Below are 18019 nucleotides of genomic sequence, written 5' to 3' on the forward strand. Positions count from 1 at the left end.
AAGGGACGAGCAGAACGTGAAGGAGTTCCATAAAGTGCATCCAAAAGCGAAGGATAGAGGATTCGATCGAGTTTTTCGTTCTCCATCACGGTTCGAAGATGTCGTCAAATCTATACTCATTTGCAACTGTCGGTTAAGTATCGAACTCTAGCTCTCTTCATGTGTAAAATTTGTGACGAACTACATAGCTGTAATTGACTTAAATATCTTACTCTATTATGATCCCTTGCTTTCTTTTCAGGCTTAATATCTAGTTTTTGTATTCAGAAGCTCTTCCACATATGGATAATGGCTTCTTTTCGAAATTCATTATTAGATATTGAATTTGCATATGTACTATGAGAGGTTCAGCTTGTTTTCTGACCTTGTTCTTCGTCATTATTATATCCGATATTTCATGATCATATCAAAGAAAAGAATCCTTTACGGCACTTATAGTTCGTGACCGCTCCTCACATATTGCTTTAAGGATTGACGATGCTGATTGCGTCCTACGAAAAATTGTTATAGGTGGAGAAGGACCCCATGGATGGCCCAAGCTTTATATGTACTTCAATTGGATTAAGCACTCGAGATAAAAATACTATTTAGCATGACTTTCTTGTAGGTATATTTATAACAACTCGAGGAAGAGGATGATCATGATTAAAGAATCTAAGAGAAAGAAACGTTAAGGATCTCCCTCATGTATGCGAGCACCACATAAAACGCATACACCCGGGGTTATATTTGTATTTGTAACTCCTCACTCAAAGCAGCATATTTATTTACCAACCAATTGGAAAAGGTAATACCTCGATCATTATTGTGGACAAAGAGTTATGGAGCATGCATCGTTAAGCTGCTAAAACATATGGAAGGTACACAAAGGAAACGCGAAAAACAACATTCACTTCACTCTCTTGCATGCCTCATAGAAGGAGCTCAAGATCACCATGGCCACAACTACTGCCACTCCCAACAGCCCCTTGTACCCATACGGCACCATTCGCTACTCCCTTCCCGCTAGAACAACTTGGGGCGAACAGAGAGCTTCTTATGTGAGATTGCATAATCTTTGAAAAATGCATCCTACTTGCCACATGCTTGTAAACATTACTGAAAAAAGTAATAATTGTAAAAGAAAACAGCAGAGCAAAGAAGCACAGTAGGAAATTGCATTTTAAGGATGCGTTAAAGATCTCCCCCATTTTTATATATCTTTTTCCTTATGGTGATGTTGGACACGGAAGATTTCTGCGATCTCCGGTTGCACTTAGACGAAACCACTTCCACGTTCAATCTAGAGAAGGCGGTGTGCGGCTATGGATGCTTCATGATGGCTCTAAACCGGTGGATTTATTCCACCAAGGCGTTGCGGCTGCCTCTCCATCCCGCGGATCTGTCATCCTTTGTTGAAGTGTCTATCTCGCAGTCTCCCGGTCCCAGCATTAGATTGTTCCTCCAATTTCATCGCACACGATGCCACTCCTTCCAAGACTAGCAAGCAATTTTTGTACTCTTTCTCTCTGCGCACGCGAGCGAAATACATACTAGATGTGAATTGTTGCGGGAACAAGCGACTCCGATGTTAAGGTTGCCAAAAAGGGATGAGCGGAACGTGAAGGAGTTCCATAAAGTGCATCCAAAAGCGAAGGATAAAGGATTCGCTCGAGTTTTTCGCTCTCCTTCACATTTTGAAGATGTCATCAAATCTATACTCCTTTGCGATCTGTCGTTAAGTACTCAATTCTAGCTCCCTTCATGTGTAAAATTTGTGACGAGCTACATAGCTATATTAGACTAAAATATCTTACTCTATTATGATCCCTTGCTTTCTCTTCAAGCTTAATATCTAATTTTTGTGTTCATAAGCACTTCGACATATGGATAATGGTTTCTTTCGAAATTCATCATTGGATATTGAATTCGCATATGCTACTATGAGTGGCTCACCTTGTTTTCTAGCCTTGTTCTTCGTCATTATTATATCCGATATTTCATGATCATATCAAAGAAAAGAATCCTTTACCGCGCTTATAGTTTGTGACCGCTCCTCACATATCGCTTTAAGGATTGACGATGCTGATTGTGTCCTACCTAAAATTGTCATAGGTGGAGTAGGACCTTGGGGATGGCCCAAGCTTTATATGCACTTCAACCGAACTAAGCACTCGAGGTAAAAATACTATTTAGCATGACTTTTTTGTAAGTATATTTATGACAACTAGAGGAAGAGGACGATCACAATTGAAGGCTCTAAGAGAAAGTAACGTTAAGGATCTCCCTCATGTATGCAAGCACCACAAAAAATGCATATACCCAATCCGGGGTTATACTTGTATTTGTAACTCCTCACTCAAAGCAGCATGTGTATTTACCAACCAAATGGAAAAGGTAATACCCCAACTATTATTGTGGACTAAGAGTTACGGAGCATGTAATCGTTAAGCTACTAAAACATATAGAAGGTACACAAAGGAAAATCGAAAAACATCATTCTCTTCAATTTCTTGCGCACCAAGATCACCACGCCCACAACTACTACCACCCCCAACTGCCCCTTGTGTCCATACGACACTATTCGCTACTCTCTTGCTTGCTGAAGAACTTGGGGCGAACAAAGAGCTTCTTCTGTGAGATTGCATAATCTCCGAAAAATGCATCCTACCTACCACTTGCTTGAAAACATTATCGAAAAAAGTGATTGTTGCAAAAGAAAACAACTAAGCAGAGAAGCAAAGTAGCAAATTCCATTTTAAGGATGCATTAAGGATCTCCCTCATTTTTATGTATCTTTTTCCTTCTATTGATGTCGAACATGGAAGATTGCTGCGATCTCCAATTGCACTTAGACAGAAGCTCTTCCACGTTCAATCTAGAGAAGGCAATGTGCAAATATGAATTCTTCATGATGGCTCCAAACCGGTGGATTTCTTCCACCAAGACGTTGCGACGGCCTCTTCGTCTTGCGAATCTGTCGTCCTCCGTTGAAGTGTCTATCTCATGACCTCCCGGTCCCAGCATCGGATTGTTGCTCGTCCGAGTTCATCGCGCACGATGCCTCTCCCGCCAAGACCAGCAAGCAATTTTTGTACTCTTTCTATTTGCGCACGCGAGCGAAATACATACTAGATGTGAATTGTTGCCAAAACAAGTGACTCCGACGTTAAGGTTGTCGAAAAGGGACAAGCGGAACGTGAAGGAGTTCCATAAAGTACATCCAAAAGCGAAGGATAAAGGATTCGCTCGAGTTTTTTGTTCTCCTTCACTCTTTGAAGATGTCAAATCTATACTCCTTTGCGTTTGTCGGTTAAATCTCGAACTCTAGCTCTCTTCATGTGTAAAATTTGTGACGAGCTACATAGTTGTAAATTATTAAAATATCTTACTCTATTATGATCCTTTGCTTTCTCTTCGGGTTTAATAGCTAGTTTTTATGTTCATAAGCTCTTCGACATATGGATAATGGTTTCTTTTCGAAATTCATCAATAGATATTGAATTCGCATATGCTACCGTGAAAGATTCAGCTTGTTTTCTGACCTTGTCCTTCTTCATTATTATATCTGATATTTCATGATGATATGAAAGAAAATCATCCTTTGCCGCGCTTATAGTTCGTGACCTCTCCTCACATATTGCTTTAAGTATTGACGATCTTGATTGTGTCCTACCTAAAATTGTCATAGGTAGACCCTAGGGATGGCCCAAGCTTTATATGTACTTCAATTGGACTAAGCACTCGAGGTAAAAATACTATTTAGCGTGACTTTCTTATAAGTATTTTTATGACATTTGGAGGAAGAGGACGATCATGATTGAAGGCTCTAAGAGAAAGAAACGTTAAGGATCTCCCTCATGTATGCGAGCACCACATAAGATGCATATACCCAACCCGAGTATATACTTGTATTTGTAACTCCTCACTCAAAGCAACATGTTTGTTTACCAACCAACTAGAAAACGTAATACCCCGACTATTATTGTGGACTAAGAGTCACAAAGCATGCATCGTTAAGTTGCTAAAACATATAGAAAGTACACAAAGGGAAATCGAAAAACAACATTCACTTCACTTTCTTGCGTGCCTCATAGAAGGAGCTTAAAATCACCACAACCACGGCCTACGCCACTCCCAATGCCCCCTTATGCCCATACGGCACCATTCGCTACTCCCTCACTGTTTGAAGAACTTAGGTCGAATAAAGAGCTTCTTATGTGAGATTACATAATCTCCGAAAAATGCATCCTACCCGCCACATGCTTGAAAACATTACTGAAAAGTTATTATTGTAAAAGAAAACAAGGAAGCAAAGAAGAAGAGTTGCAAATTGCATTTTGAGGAAGCATTAAGGATCTCCCTCATTTTTGGGTTTTTTTTTCCTTTCTATTGATGTCGGACATGGAAGATTGTTGCAATTTCCAGTTGCGCTTAGAAAAAAGCTCTTCCACGTTCATTCTAGAGAAAGTAGTGTGCAACCATGAAATCTTCATGATGGGTCCAAACCGGTGGATTCCTTCCACCAAGACATTGTGGCGGCCTCTCCTTCTTGCAGATCTGTCGTCCTCCTTTTGGGGTTCTATCTCGCAGCCTCCATGTCCCAACTGCAGATTGTTCCTCTTCCTAGTTCATCGCGTGCAATGCCTCTCCTCCCAAGATCAACAAGTGATTTTTGTACTCACTTTCTCTCTCTCTCTCTCTGCGCACGCGAGCAAAGTACATACAAGATATGTATTGTTGCGGGAACATGCGACTCGGATGTCAAGGTTATCAGAAAGGGACAGGCGAAATGTGAAAAAATTCCATAAAGTGCATTCGAAAGCACGGATAGAGGATTCGGTCGAATTTTTCGTTCTCCTTCGCTCTTTGAAGATGTCGTTAAATCTATACTACTTTGCAACCGCCAGTTAGGTACTAAACTCTAGTTATCTTCATGTGCAAAATTTGTGACGAACCACATAGCTGTAATTGACTAAAATATCTTACTCTATTATGATCCCTCGCTTTCTCTTCAAGCTTAATATCGAGTTTCTATGTTCTTAAGCTCTTCGACATATAAATAGTGGTTTCTTTTCTGGATTCATCATTAGATATTGGATTCACATATGCTACTGTTAGAGGTTCACCTTGTTTTCATACCTTGGTCTTCGTCATTATCATATCCGATATTTCATGATTATATCAAAGAAAATCGTCATTTGCTGCACTTACAGTTCATGACCTCTCCTCATATATGACTTTAAAGATTGACAATGCCGATTGGATCCTACCTAAAATTGTCATAGGTGGAGAAAGACCCTAGAGAAGGCCAAAGTTTTACGTGCACTTCGGCTAGACTAAGCACTCGAGGTAAGAATACTATTTAGCATGACTTTCTTCTCAGTATATTTATGACAATAGGAAGATAAGGATGACCATGATTGAAGGCTCTAAGAGAAAGAAACACTAAGGATCCCTCTCATGTGTGCTAGCACCACATAAAATGCATATACAAAGGGTTATACGTGTATATGTAACTCATCGCTTAAAACAACATGTTTGTTTACTAACCAATTGGAAAAGGTAATGCCCCGACTATTATTTTGGACTAAGAGTTACGGAGCATGCGGCGCTAAGTCGCTTAAAACATGTGGAAGGTACACAAAAGGAAATCGAAAAGCAGCATTCACTTCACTTTCTTGTGCGCTTCATAGCAGTTGCTCAAGATCACCACGGCCGTGCACTCTTGCCACTTCCAATGCCCCTTGTGCCAATACGATACTATTCGCTACTCCCTTATTGTCCGAAGAACTTAAGGCGAACAGAGAACTTCTTATATGAGATCGCATAATCTTTGAAAAACGCATCCTACCTACCTCATGCTTGAAAACATTATCGAAAAAAAGTGATTATTGCAAAGGAAAACTAGGGAGCAAAGAAGCAGAGTAGCAAATTTCATTTTGATGAAGCGTTAAGGATCTCCCTCATTTTTATGGTTCTTTCTCCTTCTATTGATGTCGGACATGGAAGATTGTTGCGATCTCCCTCATTTTTGTGTTTCTTTCTCCTTATATTGATGTTAGACATGGAAGATTGTTGCGATCTCCAGTTGCACTTAGACTTAAGCTCTCCCAAGTTCAATCTAGAGAAGGCAGTGTGCAACCATGGATTCTTCATGATGGCTCCAAATTGGTAGATTCCTTCCAACAAGACGCTGCGACGGGCCTCTCCATCTTGCGGATCTATCATCCTCCGTTGAGGTGTCTATCTCGTGACCTCAAGGTCCCAGCAATCGTCGTGACCCTCAAAGAGGATTTAGAGGTGATTACCGTACCTAAGAATCCGTAGTCATCCATAGGTCGATTGGATTCTCCCAAGTGCTCACCTCGTGTGACGGCGAGATTTAAATGGATTTTCTACCTTTGTTGCGTGGTCGGGTGACATGTGTGTAAGTACACATGCTTCGGAGTCACCGCTAATCTTTAGGGAAGGTAGATTGGAAATCTCGTCGGGCGGCGGAAGAAGTCACACGACTCATACGGAACCAGAGATTTGGAAACGGGGACTTAGTTATGCCAATATTACCATTGATGCCCTTTCGATACCTAAGTTAAATAATTTTCCTACCTATAGATTTCATCCGGATGAGTTGGAAAGAGGAAAATCCTAAAATCTAAAAGTTCATGTAGATGAGAGTATCTAGCCTATCAATCATAATCAATAAAAGTAGATGCACAAATCAAGGATTCAAACCATGCGGATAAAACATATGAAATCAATACATGGTATCCCTTATATAGCCCTAATGGTTTAGAGAAGGGGTGTTTGGAGTTTGGAATGAGTTTGAAAAGATTTGGAGACAATTTGCCCAAAGGGGCAAAATTGTCATTTTGGAAAAAATTGGAGTCAAAATAATCGAAAATAAGATTGGCCAGTTGAATGTGCTCATTTCCTAATTTCTAATATTTTTCGGGATTTTTCGAATTTTTTCTGAATTATTTGCTCTTGAGAGGCAAAATCATTATTTTAGGAAGAATCAAAAAGCAAAATCATCAAAATGTGGATTGGCTAGTTAAAATGACCAATTTCCTAATTTTTGAGAATTTTTAGAATTTTTAGGATTTTTAGGATTTTTCCAAATTTTTCTATTAAAAAGAAATTATGTGAACCAGGTCGGGTCGACCCGACCCACACTTCGCAAGCGCACGGCCCAAACCGTACGGGTCTCGAGTCGGCTTAGACCAAAACAACACCGTTTGCATAATTTTTATTCTTTAATTTTTTAATTTTTTATTCTTGTTTCTATTTTTCCACCCACTTTAATTCTATGCGCTTGAATATGCCTCATCGCAATATCTCAGCCGTTGGATCGGAAAATCAATTTTTAATTTTCAAAAAATGGATTGAAAGGTTGAGATCGTGACGCGTGGCCAAACCCGGGCCACACAATCACAGAAGGATTTTTATTTTCAAAAATGATATTTTATTCAGAAACTTCCAGATTTCGACACTTGTCTCTACTGTGACCGTCCGACCACTTTTCAGATTTATGATTTTATTTCTTTTCTCTATTATTTTCTATTATCCTATGCAGCGCACATGTGTATGCCATGTGTGCGCCATGTAGGTGACACATAAGCATTGATGGAACAGTACAAACTAAGCCATTTTTTCGCCAAATTCACCTATCCTACACAAAACGACAATCTAAATCTAAATATATGCCTAAAAAACCCATCTGCCACCTCTAGCGGCCTCCACCAGCTCCGACCAGATCCACAGTTTCCGGCGAGCTCAAACTCTCCCCGTTCTCCCCTTTTTCATTGGTCATTTTGCAATCAAAATGCAAGGCAAGCATCAAATAAGGTTCAGGGAACGTACCTGAGCTATTTTGACCATAGGGGATTGTTCGTTCGCGACCAACAGTTCATGGCTCCGACAAGGTTAGGGAAGACTCGATCAAGGTTTTCCAGACCAAAATTTGCATTTAGGACTAATCCTAAATGCAATCCGTAACTAAAAAAACGAAGAATCCACGCGAGCACGGGTATTTGATTCAAAATCAGGTTCGGAACCCTTTTAGGCATTTCGACGAACATATAGCGTGCAACATTTCAAAACAAAAATCCCTCGGCCACAGATCGAATCGATCAAAAATGAACTTGTATTCATGTTTATCTACTTCACATAGACTACCCTAACTCATCAGTTCAGCTTGGCATCACCAAACCACACCAAGCCGAAACACCACAGCAAGGCAGGGCAAAATTGTCGGCGTGGACTGACCTGGTTAGTCGAGGATGGCGGTGGCGCCAACGCACCGTGGCGGCGACGTTCGCTTCTTTTCTCTCTCTGTCTTTGTGTAGTTTTTTCTGGTCGAACTCCAACTGAAAAAACCCCTACCCTCCCTGAACAGATTCTGCTGTATATAGCTACTGTAACTGAAATTTTTTGTTCTTCGAGTTTGTTACACCAGTTAGGACGGCCAGCTGGACGAGGGGGGACCTTCCTAGAAGATGTCGTTTGGTGATCAATTCAGAGGCCCGTCCATTGAGTCCAAGTGAGTTTCTGTTCTGTTGGTTTTTTTTTTTTTTTATCTTCTCGTGCACGAACAGAACTGGAAGAAAATGCTACTGTGGGTGTGTGGTGTGGGGCTTCTTGGTCAACGAAGTCAATGGGTTGACCGGGTCGGGACCCGATTAACAATTTTTTAGTCTAATTCGACGCCCATTTGACCTACTTTTGCAAATTTAGACTCAAAATTGGATTCTACAACGTGCAATTTCATCCAGGAGTGGCAAGCTTGAGCCCAATTGATTCATCTTTATGAAAAAATCCCAAATTTCAAGTTTAATACGAATGTAAAATTTATCCAATTAGGGCCCTTAATGAACAATTTGTATCAATCTGACCTCACCAATGTGTTTATAATGCTGAAAAACCTATGGGTGAAGGTTTATTTGTTCATGGGTTAGTCTTTGAAATGACCAATTTGACATTAATTGAAAACTGGAGTTTAAATTGAAAATGCAAATAGGTCCATTTTACAATCTGCTTGAAAATTGAAATTGATTGGACCAAAATGCTATTAATGGTGCAAGAATCAAATTTCAAAATTTGGACCAAGTCAGAAAAAGACCAGAAGGGCCTCAAATGAATTTTTTTGCTCAATTTGGGGTTATGTTAATGAAGACGTTTGTGTCCCCAAATTGAATTTTCCAAATTTTAAAGGGTAAAAATGAAAATAGAATTAAAATATAAAAATTGGATATTTTTCATATTTTTGTGGCCACAAAGGCTTTTTTTGTAATTTTTTGGGCATTTTCCTAATATATGAAAAATATTAAAAAATGAGAAAATTTTCAAAAAATATTTTTTGTTCAAATTAGTTCCTTAGGCTTGGCCAAGGCTTGTAAAGTTGATTTTAAAATGTTATAAAATTTTATTTTATTTTTTATGATTTTTTTCGAAGAGAAGCTGATTAAAAATCGGGTATCAACAATAGCAGATTGTTGCTCATCCGAGTTCATCACGTGTGATGCCTCACCTCCCAAGACCAGCAAGCAATTTTTGTACACTCTCTTTGTGCACACGCGAGCGAAGTACACACTAAATGTGTATTATTGTAGAAACAAGGGACTCGAATGTTAAGGTTTTCGGAAAGGGAGGAGCGGAACGTGAAGGAGTTCCATAAAATGCATCCTAAAGCAAAGGATAGAGGATTCGATTGAGTTTTCTGTTCTCCTTCTATGAAGGCCTGAATTTTCGGCAACCGAATTACCAAACTAAATGGTATTTAAAAAATTCGGGATTATAGCGGGGCGAGCGAATTGATGATTCGTGATTTTTGGCACGGAGGATTTCTGGACTTTCGCTAGTGGCAAGCGCAATAGAATTAGTAATTGTTCGGGTTTTTGTTTGAACTGGTTCGTGCAGAAATTTGATTGAATTGGCGGGCAGACCAGACCCTCCCCCTTTAACTGGCCATGTCTTGAACCCTCTACCATTAAACGCCCCCACCCCTCCCGCACTTACTCTCTCTCTTGTCCATTTCCCTCGGCGAACACTCTCCCTTCCCCGAGCTCTCTCCCTCCCTCGTTGTCTCCGCCCAGCTCCAGTCCAACGCCATGCCTCTTCCACCCGCTCGAGCTCACTCCAATGGCAACGGTGGCGGCGACGGTTCCCTCGGCTTCAGTTTCTTAACAATAAACACTTCTCTACTCGCCTCGACGACCCGTGCGCCCGTGCTCTTTCCATCAAGACGTTGAGGCGGCCACTCCGTCTTGCGGATCTGTCGTCCTCCGTTGAGGTGCCTATCTCGCAGCCTTCCGGTCCCAGCAGCTGATTGTTGCTTGTCCGAGTTCATCGCGTGATGCCTCTCCTCCTAAGACCAGCAAGCGATTTTTGTACTCGCTCTCTGCGCACGCAGAAGGCACATACTGGATGTGTATCGTTGCAGGAACAAGTGACTCGGGATGTTAAGGTTGTCGGAAAGGGACGAGCGGAACATGTAGGAGTTCCATAAAGTGCATCCTCGTTTTACTTTTAAAAGCCTTTACAGTGAGAAATAGTTTCAAGATAAGCTGAGTGTTGTGGATCAATTTTTTGAGTGCTTCGATGAATTGAGAAATTCTCAGTCAGTCGGACAAACTGCGGCCTCCAACTTGGCTTTGGGGTTGTTGCTTACACCTTCTGGTATGTGTGCTTTGAGCTCTAGCTATCATACGTGCCTGATTGATTGCTTTATGTTGGACACATGCTTCTAAGAAGATAGATTATGTTAAAAGAAAGTGGACTGCTTTACTATCAAGTTAGCTGTAAACCTTTTCCATTGGGGAAAAGTTAAAAGATTCTTCTACCTATATATAGTGGATGTAGCGTTTGTGGTGCAATTAAATCTCCTGATTCCTTTTTTCCAATGACGGTAAACGAGATATTTCTTGCTCAGAAAAAATGCATGCAAAATGGAAGGCAATCTTGTAGAGAAAATGCCCTACAAAGTTCCACTTTGGATTGTCAAATTATGTGCAGGACAGCAGCATGTAGAAACTAATCTCAGAGCGTCCACTGCTGGAATGTCTCTTACGTTCTCTCTCCATAATGAAGATGAGGGGAATTTTCAGGAGTTGAATGATGATCAAGAAAACGTTGGCTTTGATTATCATTGTCTAGGTGCAGAATGCAGGGATATATCTTTGACATTGTACACCTTCCTCTTTCAGATTCTTTGACTTAACCTGTGTATTCTGCCTTATCCCGCTAGACTAATTTAAAATATTTGAAAGAGCAGATATGTCTTTTGTAGTTTGAAGGAACAGTCAAACATATTGAGGTGAATGAATATGTAAGTCATCGAGACAATGGCATGTTCTTTGGTGACGAGAGAATTAAGGATGGGATCTGTGGCCGAATCGCTTGGATCTACCGGCAGCAAGCAGAAGTTCTAGTCACTCCTCCGCGTGCCTCTTATATGGATGTTCCTGAAAATGATCTAGTTGGGGAATCTGCTCCAAAAGTTCCATTTGCAAAGCGGAAGATGTGACCAGAATAATGTTGCGTAGAACTTCGGGACTTGTTCATTTCCAAATAGCCAGTAATTCTTGCCTGTCTGAAGGCAGGTCGAGAGGGCCAATGTCATTCTCATTATCTCTACTGCCATTTGTTTTTCAGGTTAACTTCCGGCTTATTCTCTAAGCTGCTAGCTTTCGTGAAGGAAATGGAGAAGTTTCTCGAACTACTTCGCGAATGACTTTCAATCTGAAGTTAAGCAAGCATCTCCTGAGTATTTGAACAAAGGGCCGAGAACTTGTATTACAACCGCATCTTCGAGAGAGAGGTTACAGGGTGTCCTATCGGTCTCTGATGCAAAAGTTATTCTGTGCTTTCGTTTTGATGGCAGAGATTTTCTACAAGAGAACGGAAGGGCAATAGTTTGGAACCCTTTTGCAATTCAAATTCCAAGAAGTGGTTTTCTTCAATGGTGACATCTTCTGTGCATCTGAGGGCCTTAAATAATGGGGTAAGTCCTGCAGCACTGCTAAAGGGTGTAAATTTTCTTCTCTAAAGATTCTGTTTGTTGCCCATTACGCACCTTCTTCCATAGGCCCTGTTTGGTTCTGCATTAGGAATGAGTATTGGGACTCTAAAGTCCCTTGGCCAAATGTAAATGATGTTTGGTTCATTTTTGGGCTCACTTTGGAGAGATGCAATTACATCTTAAATGCTCTTCAAAGTCTTTTAGCCCAAAGTACCTCTAGGGATAAAGGATTTTTTGAAATGCTACTAATTTTTTTTCTTTTAAATTTATCACCTTAGCTTGCCGCCACCCGTCGCCGTCCCACCGCGCCCGCCTCGCCCACCTGACCGCCGCCCGCCGTCCGCTGCCTCCACCGACCGCCGCAGATTGCCGTCCATTGCCGCCGACCCCCCCCGGTCGCCACCGACCGTCGACGACCGCTGCCAACCGACACCGCCCACCACCGCCACCGACCATCGCCCACCACTTATCGCCGCCACTTGCCGACCGTCACTTGCCACCACTCACCGACCGTCACCCGCCACCGCCTCCTGCCACCCACCACCGATCGCCACGGACCGTCGCTCGCCGCCATCGCTGCCGCCGCCGCCAACCGCCGCCTCCCACCACCCCCGACCGCTGCTTTTTTTTCAAAAGGTAAAAATACTTTACAAAGTTCATTTTTCACCAAACAGTATTTAAGTAAAAAGTTGTTTTTCAATGTGTTTTTAAAATACAATTTATCAAATACTACTTGCATTTTGGAAAAGGCCTTTAGCCCAAAAGTATTTGCATTTTCTCAAAATCCCTTGGCCAAATGTTGAACCAAACAGGCCCATATTCAGTATGATTTGGCAGGAGGGTCCAGTTTCGGAGGAGAGGTGCAGAAATAAGTTCATAGGTAAAGGATATGAGTTTGCCTCTGTAACAACTTTGAGAGATTTGGGTGATACTGCTTCTAAAATATGTCAAGAGATAATTATGAGCTCAAGTTTCCTTATGCATTTGCATTTATCATCTGCTGTAGTTACTCTTTGGAGCCGTGAATATGAAGTCTTCAACTGTCTTTTAAGTCAATTGATTACTGGAGTGGCTTTTGAAGATGTTGATTCTTTGAAAAAAAACTTCTGTAGGACAGACATCAATACATATGGAGTGTGACTCTGTAGAGATTGTTATTCGCCCTGATAAGATTGATGACATCAAAAGCTCGATACAGGATGAACTTCTTGGAACATGGTTTCAGCTCAAATTGAGAATTAGAAAGTTTGAATTGCTGATTGTCTCGGTTATTGGCGGGTATTAATGGTGCCAATTTCTTTTGACGGGTTCATCGGGAAGACAAGTTGTGGGGTTCAATCACTGGTGTATCAGAAGAAGAGTTTCTTCTGATCTCATGTTGCAACTCAACAGTGAAACGAGGCGATGGGGGCAGTTCCAATGCTTTCTCTACTGGATTAGCTGGTTCTGACTTTGTTTACATGTGGGATCCAGTGAATTTCAATGGACTTTTGTCCATCACTGTCAGATATGGCAATTTTGTTGCCATAGGTGGTCGATTGGATTGGTTCTCTTTACTTTGCCAGCTTCTGAAACTGAAGGTTCTGGTGAAGGTTCTTCACTGAAAGGAGATTGCCAACAACTTCCTGGATCTTCTTCTTTTGTTTCAAACTTGGTCGACACAGGTTTGAGCTATGAACCTTATCTAAAGAACCTGGTAACCTCACAAATTGTTGACCTTGGATTCAGACATTCAAGTGTCAAGTCATCCTTGGACAGCTGTTACTTTGCCTGTATTTATAGCTGCATCTTGCTTCAGTATTTCCAATGCAACTTCCGGAGGTTCGGTCGACCCTGGTCACTATATAAGAGCGCAAGATCTTGGGCTTCTCCTTTGCTCAGCATCAGAAAGCTTCTCCTGTGGTTCTTACAGCGTGCAACTCTTCACAAGATTGGCTACATTAAAGTTGCTCGGGAGGCACGTGTCCAGTCAAATTTGAGGACTAACTGCAGCAATGGCACTTTGTGGGACCTAGAACGTTCTAATTCTCACAATGATATGTGGAAACTTGTCACGATTCAACTTTGGCTCTGATACAATTGTCACACAACTTCAACAGCTTTTTGCCCCTGATTTGGAAGAATCTCCTGTTCACTTGCAGAGTAAGTGGGACAACGTTCAACTTTTATACGGCGTACATTTGATTGTCATAACTTTTTCTCGATCACTTGAGCGCCATAAATTCATAAAAATGTTCATACTAGAAATCTAACATAGCATGATATTTGCAGAAAACATTTTAAAATATCATAGCACTCAAATGATCGAAAAAAAAAAATTATATCATTGAAGCGAGCTCTATATGAAAGGTATGACTTGCCGAACAATTGTTCTACATTGTTTCTCTAGCGAGTGTTCCAAGCTTGTAAGACTCCTGTAAGAGCAAGACTGGTGACTTTCGACTTGCGTGAGGATATAAAAAATAGCGTTGTTCCACGTTGCTTGATAAACAAGTATTAGAAATAATCTATATTTTAAAAGAAGAAAGACTATTTTTTTTTAATGAGCCAACATTTGACGTGTGTTTCCAATTCTAATAGAATCGTAAGGCGTATAATAATAAAAATAATCTAAGTTATATTATGTTTTCAGTAAAGTAATGGATATAAATATATATAAGTTGCCTCGAGGCAGGATACTGTGCCTTATGCCCATCCCTATCCGTGGGTGGGCTTAAGAGTTTAAGGGCAGCCCTGACCATTCATATTGATGCATTCAAGTCCTAAGATTTATTAGCGTTTTTTGTTTGGCAAGTTAAATAGAGTTAATGGAATGACTTGATTGCATTTTTTGTGATTTTAGGACTTAATTGAATTTTCACGACAAGTGTCAGAATTTGATTGCACTTTTTAGAAACTTTAGAACTCGATTGCATTTTCGTAACAAGTTTTAGGGTTTCAAACACACTTATCCCTACAAAAAATCTGTTTGTCTCCCCCCACTTCTTTTAGTAATCTGTTGTTCTTATTGTTTTGACTTTTTGTGACGTCATATTAGTGCTGTCTTTATTAAAACAGGAAAATTACCTATAAAGTCTTAAAATCTATTATAATTATGCCAACTCAATCCTAATCCTATTGTAATTGTGTCAATCCAATCCATTTGAGCAGACGGTGCTTTGAAGTGGTGCCCGACACCGACATGGCAAATTTTTAATGGTATTTTTAATTATTTTTTATTTTTTAATAACTTTTTTCTATCAAAAAATTTAGAAAATTTATTTTAAAAAATATCAAAAAATTATCACTTCAACACCGGCCAACCCAATGGACTGAATTGACACAATAGTCAAAAGGTTTAAGATTGAATTGGCAAAAAAAAAGTTTAAGATCGAATTTGCACATTTGTAATAAATTTAGGACTTTTTTGGTAATTTTTCCTTTTTAAAACATATTAAGAAAAGTCCGTGTCATCAACTTTAGCCATGACTTCATGACTAAATTGGTGGATTTGACAAGATCCACCCAATTATGTGGGCTATCAAGTTTATTATTTAATTATGTATATTACGAGCATATGTTTATTATATATTTGTTACATCCAATTGAGTTTCTAAAATCCTTATTTTTAAATTTTGATGGATAGTTGAGATTTGGCAGCTCTAAAGTTGATCCCATCACTCCCTCTATATAAGATCTTTATTTGTGGAGAATGGCTTTCACGTTCTTACTCTTTCGTTTTTCCCACAGAGATCGTTGAGAGGAAAAAATACACTCTCCATCATAATTATTATAGAGGAGAGTGGTCAAGATCCATATCCATAAGAAAACATCTTCCCTCTCATCGGATCAATAGTGGCTTCTTTTGATTCGGGTATGTTTATTTATCAATTTATGTTCATGTGATTGAAAGATCCAATAAACTAACATGTGGTATTAGAGCGATGGTTTATTTAACGCGCGGACATAGTTATAATGTTAATTATGATCTTTCGTCTCCTTTTATGATTGATTCATGGTATTCTATTGATGATGGAATATATATATACGATAATAATCAATTTTTCGAGTATCCTATGAAATCAGATATTTGATTTGATTTGTATTTTGTCCGAAATCACCAAATACTATTATAATTCTGTGTTGTACCCTTTTCTTTTATTCGGCACACATGTAATTGGAAAGCAAGTATTATTGTTGATATAAATCTGTTGACATCATATGTGATTGTTTTTTCCGTACTTGCTTATATTCTTTTGGTGATTGGGTTATGTTAAACTTGTCAAATAGGACTCTATGATTCGAAAGAATTTTTATTCTTTATTGCGGTTCTAAACTGTTTGAGCCGTAATCGGCCCAACTGAAGATTATTGTTTCAAATAGATTTATAATTTCATAAGACCGTCTTATGTTATGCTCATAATTAAATTCGTAATTGGCCCAACGGAAAGTTAAGATATTAATTTTGAGTAGAATAATAATCTAATAAGCAGACAAATTGCAAATATGTAATTCGAATTAATTTCGCCCAATGGTGATTTAATTTGATTTATTATTGCATTATGAAATTTGCGAGTAAATTATGAAAGAATCCATTTAAAGTGTATATGGTCAACCCAACAGAAGGCTATAGATGATTCTTGGATTTTTTTTTTTATATATAAGGTTTTGTGTATTTTACCTTTCATATGAAGAACTGTTTATTTTTCAATTTATTGTGATGATGAATTAAATTATTTATTTATTTTTGTGGATTTCCTGAAGGATACTAATGTGCATAATTTTACCGATCTAGCATACAATCCCGCGGCTATTACAAGTTATCTTTAATCTATTGAACAACCGAGTGATGCAAATTTTAAGAAATGGAAAGAGCAAATAAGCCTCATTCTTGAGGTCATGGACTTGGACCATGCATTACGAGTTGACGCTCCCGCCGAACTCACGAATGAAAGCTCAAATGAGCAGAAATCTGCTTATGAAAAGTGGGAGCGATTCAATCGAATGGACTGAATTGACAAAATAGCAAAAGGTTTATGATTGAATTGATAAAAAAAAAAAGTTTCGGACTGAATTGGCATAATTGCAATAGGTTTAGAACTTTTTTGATAATTTTCTTTTATTAAAACATATTAAGAAAAGTCCGTGTCATCAAGTTTCGTTCAAGATTTGATTGCACAAATTTACATGTGTTTGGACTAGATTGCACATTGACTTAATGCTTAGGATTATTGGTGCAACCTTTGCTAGTAGGTATTGTGATCGTCCAACCACCGATGGAGTGGGAATGCGAATACTAAAGGAAGCATAATAGCTATAATAAGTAATAACATCGGATGGGATGGCCCGTCCTGCAATCACGAGCAACGAAACTATAATGGGGTGGACCGTCCTGCGATCAAGATGTAGTGTCGAAATAAAGCCAACGTTCCGCATCAAACTCGACGTTGAGGACAACCGACAGACATTTTTCAAGAGATCCTCGTCGATTTTCCTCTTATCATTGTCCTTTCGTATATAAAAAGCGACTGGCTTCTTTAAAGAAAGAGCTGATGGGACCTGCAATCTCAACAAATCCAACAATCCCGATGACGATGATGATGGCGACAAGTTATGTATTGACTTGTACCCTTTGTTGCTTCTCTGCGAGAAGTTCTATCCACCTCTATCCAACTCTTCACACGTGGATTCAAAATCCATATTTTTTATTTTTATCATATCGAACCATATCCCGTCTTGAACAAGAATTAAACATCAAGACGGTTTTAGGAGATCCCAATTCCCTTTTCGATTTTTTTTTTTAAAAAATGGTACCACGAAAAACCTCAAACTATGCTCAATATGACACAAATACCTCTAACTTTTTTTTGTGTCAAGAAAAACCCGAGACTAGCCGGCTGTGACATAAATCCCTTCAACTTTTTTTTTTGTCTCGACAAAGCCCAAACATATATATGTATGACATGTATACCGTCTACTACGGTTTCATCCAGGACACTAGTATAAGTTCGAGGTTTTTTATGATATAAAAAAAAAAGTTGA

This window comes from Rhodamnia argentea, chromosome 11, assembly GCF_020921035.1.
Source record: "Rhodamnia argentea isolate NSW1041297 chromosome 11, ASM2092103v1, whole genome shotgun sequence".
Taxonomy (NCBI): Eukaryota; Viridiplantae; Streptophyta; class Magnoliopsida; order Myrtales; family Myrtaceae; genus Rhodamnia; species Rhodamnia argentea.